At 44.1% G+C, this 4,156-nt stretch overlaps 1 protein-coding gene across 1 annotated transcript in view; it reads right to left on the bottom strand.

Annotated features, from left to right (window-relative positions):
- NTF3 (neurotrophin 3) overlaps positions 1 to 4,156 on the bottom strand; it is a 52,500-nt gene that overhangs the window by 47,554 nt on the left and 790 nt on the right. The gene's annotated exons all lie outside the window — the stretch shown is intronic.

The following is a 4,156-nucleotide window of genomic DNA, read 5'->3' as shown; positions in this document are numbered from 1 at the left end:
GGCTTCAAGCCTCGCGGTTCAGTGTGATCGAACTGTCTTCTCCCAGTGCAAGTCTCGCAGGATTACTCACAATCTTCTGATCAGCTATGGATGGAAATGACCACTTTTCTACCCAGTGTAGGGCAGTGCTTAAGAAGACACTGAAGCCCTAGGCAAGCCGGACAATTTGAAGATGTTTGTAGAACAGATTAGAAGAATAGACATTGTCAATATATGTGATTGTTTTGAAGGGAAAGTCATTCTTAGTGTTTCTCTCTCACACCCAAGATGTATCCTATGTTTTCAAGCTTCAACCAGCTGCACATTACTCCAGTACTGCTTCAAGCCATGGAGAAAGCTAGTACTTTCTTGTTTTCTTTGACTGACATCTGTACTCACTATGTGTACTTCAACCCAATGGCTGTTCATCCAACAGCCCTGTTAACTACCTAGTAGCCCTGTTAACTGGTCCTAGAGAAATCTCTCCACCATTTTGTGCCAGCAGTAGTATACTAAAGTTTTAAGGCATGAAAATAAGGTGCATTGATATGCCTCCAAATGAAGCTGGCGTAAATATTTTAGTTAGACATCCTGGGATTTTCTCAAGATTATTCACTAGTTCTTTAGAAAAAGCCTGCAAAATCTCTAAAGGAGAGTCTGCCTGCTGTGCACGCCATGCAGAAGGCAAGCACATCTAGCACACGTTCAGTGCTATTGCTACCCACGCACCAAACCATTTTCTCAGTTAGTCATCTCTCCCTACCCTCCTTCTCAATGCAAACATTCCTTCTTAGCACTCGCAAAACTCACTTCTGTTGTGTGTCTTACATAACTTATTTCAACACGGAGCGTTGTGCCACAAATGCAGTGGACACGTGATTCTCCAGTCAGCCTCCGATAGTCATCTTACACATCAGCACAGCTTCCTGGGTATGTATTTGTAACTTCCACACAGACATACATCCCTTACAGCAACTCAGTACTCTTACATCCTTCTCACTGATTTCAGCTTCTTCCTGCAGACTGGCTGGGTTGTTCTCATCACATGCCTCCCTCTACAACTCTGACAGACATGGAAGCACAACACTCACTGAACACATCTGTCCCTGACCTGCACACAAACCCAGCATCTCATATATCCATGCACATATCATCACTGACTGTATGCATTTACCTGTGCCTCCTACTTGCTCTCCCCTTGCACTTAACTCCCAACCTGCTCTCATCCTCCTATGCATGCATGTACGGCCCCTTGCACACTTAGACAGCCTTCCTTAAACTAAGAGGCAGATAACTACAGATGGCTTAAGCCTTCATAAACTTTTTCCCACTCCTCATCACTCTTCCCTCCCCCATAAGTTGCCTTCTTTCTCACAGGCCCCATGCTCAAGTCTGTAATCCTTACCTGTAATTCCCTCATTTACTTTGAGCATGCTGTGTGCACAAATCTCTCTTATCAGACAACTTTTCACTCCTTTTGCCTTCTCTTCCACAGCCCTTACAACCAGGCACAAACTGGCAGGTACTTTCCTTGCTAACACACCATCATAAGTCAACCTACACTAAGCTTTTCACCCATCATAACATGAACTGTCATTCCCATTCACTTCCACATCGTGCCCTACAGCTCCTAACTCCACTCACCTCCCCACACACTTCACACTTTACTTTTGACGTTAGTACAGCCATGTGGCTTATACAGCCCTCCAGGTAGTTATCCCTCCCATTCCTTCTCCTCCCACCCCTTTATATCTTTAGTCATTTCTCTGCTAGCACATTTGTTCCATTCCCTCTTGCTGCTTCAGTTAGCCAGTACCTACCACAGAGATAGAAGCACATTTGTTATGTCTCTCTTAACAGAAAATTGCTCACATACATGTCAGTATGTGTTCTCCTCCTCCCCGCCCCTCCCATTATTCCTTACTTTCCATTCTTTTTCTCAACTGCTTCCCCTGTAACATATTGCCTGTTCTTCCCCTATGTTACCCCAACTGCCCATTAAGGAGGCATCCTCTGATTCTGCTGGCCAAGTCACTCCTGCACCTTTGCACTACTTTCTCTGCCTACACAGCAATACAAAACCAAATTTCCTCCCACCCTGTAATCTCTTTCCCCATACCTCCTTTAAGCCACCTTTTTCCCAGGCATCTTTACAGAAAACCCAGCTTTTAATTTCATCCTCATGCCTCCTACATTCTTCATTTTCCCCCATTCTCATGTTTCTCAAGACCTGCCACATCTTTATAGTGCTGTCACAGTTCACCCTGTCCCCATGATTTCCATTATCTTGCATTTCCTCACAGCACCTTCACACGGCTTTTTCCCCAGTCTGTCTCTCTCTTGCAACCAGGCAGCACATGTCTATAGCACTACTCCAGCAGGCTTCCAACCTCCTCTGAAATTTCTCTAAGCAACTACCCCCTCACATACCTTTATGGGTCCCTATACCCTTTTCCCATCACCACACCCTGTCTCCATCCAGCTCATTTTTTCCTCTGCATTCCTCTCCTCAGCATGTGTTTCCATCACCACGCAAGCCTTCTCTTTCATACTCTAACACCTTCCTCACAAATACATCCTCATATCTATTTCTTGACAGAATCAGAGATGTCTCCTTTAGACGCCCCCCACAAGCATCATGTAGCTGATTATTTTCCATACCTTTCTCCAAATAGACAATAGTTCACATTTTTCTTCCTCCTCCAAACATCCTTTGTGCCCTGTGCTTTCACCTTTCTCCTCCACTCCCACTCCATACCCTACCTTCCCCTTGCAGGGGGAATACAAGGGGATACAAGGACCCTAGCATCCTTGTATGTCCCTTTCATATCCTCACCCAGCCTCCAGTCTGCGCCTCTTCCCATCCCTCTCAAGTGTTACTTCTCCTTCTGAGCTCCTAAACTTTTTTCCACCCACAAAGATGCTTTTTTTCCAGTTGACCTGCAACAGTTCCCCTTTTAAGCTGACAACCCTTGCATGGTTCACCTGCCCTTATTACCCCAACACACAACACAATACATAGCAGTTTATTTTTGGTATATAACATTTTCCTTCCAAACTCCTCCTATCTATCTTTCTATGTACCATTTAGTTCTTCTTTCCCTGGGGAAAAAAAAAAATAATCCTAAACCTACATGTATTGCATACCTCAACATATAGCACCCTTCTACACAAAGCACTTCCCTCCTGGCTCTGCTGGTACATCCTCTTCTCCCCATATTCTGGGTCCATCACCTGCAATCACGTCTAGTTTTCCTCCCCCCGCCAAGCTCACACACAGCGCTCCTGGTACTGACATGTGTATCTAAGACCAGCCTTTTTACTACAAGCAGCTGGAACCATGCCGAAGTCTCTTCCATTCTCTACTGCTTTTGTCTGCCTTGCCACAAAATGAGTTTTTCTTTTTTTTATTAGTAAGTTTTCCTTTTTCTTACATCTTATTTATAGGTGTTTCTTGCACCACTCCTCCACTTACAGGCTGGCACAGATCACGTATTTCTGTGCCTAAGAATGTCTCTCTTATTTGCCTGGGTATTTTCCTGAAGGCACAATGTAAAGGCAAACTTTACATACCATTTGCACTCCTCATGCAACAAATCACATGAGCCTAAGAGCAAAGAGTGCTTTCTGAAAGGTTGTAGCTCATAACAATTGACTGGACCATATAGCACACATCCCTGTCTATTTAAAAAGGGGGGGGAAGCAACCCCCCTCACACACACACACTCATCTCTAAATAACTGGTTTTGCAATATAGGAACCAGAGAATGTGCGCATAGCAGCCTTATTCAATCCAAAATATCCATCTCTCCAGATACTGCATATTTATAGTTCAAGAGATAGGACCAACACAGAGCTTTCCCGTTTATTTTAATGAAGGATTAAGAACTGATCAGAAAACTATCTAAACCATTCAAGGACTTTTTCCCCTCTTGGCTAATAGCAGTTTGGTGTCTCCATAAGGACTCGCCAGTAACTGACGCTTTAAGCTGCATTTCAGCTGTTTAGACGGGAAACAGCTTTCTATTTTGCTCTCTATATGTGCGTCTGTGTTGATTAGTTGTGTGCTGCATTCCTAGAAGGCACTTACCAAACGCTGGAAATTGCAGCGTAAGAATAGTTTTCCTGCCATCCTAGCACAAAGTGAGTGTATCTTTTTCACCTAGACACAGATGTG

The sequence above is a fragment of the Pygoscelis adeliae genome, unplaced genomic scaffold, assembly GCF_000699105.1.
Source record: "Pygoscelis adeliae isolate BGI_AS28 unplaced genomic scaffold, ASM69910v1 Scaffold65, whole genome shotgun sequence".
NCBI lineage: Eukaryota > Metazoa > Chordata > Aves > Sphenisciformes > Spheniscidae > Pygoscelis > Pygoscelis adeliae.
The sequence above is the reverse complement of the archived record's forward strand: the minus strand, read 5'-3'. Positions and strand labels throughout refer to the sequence as shown.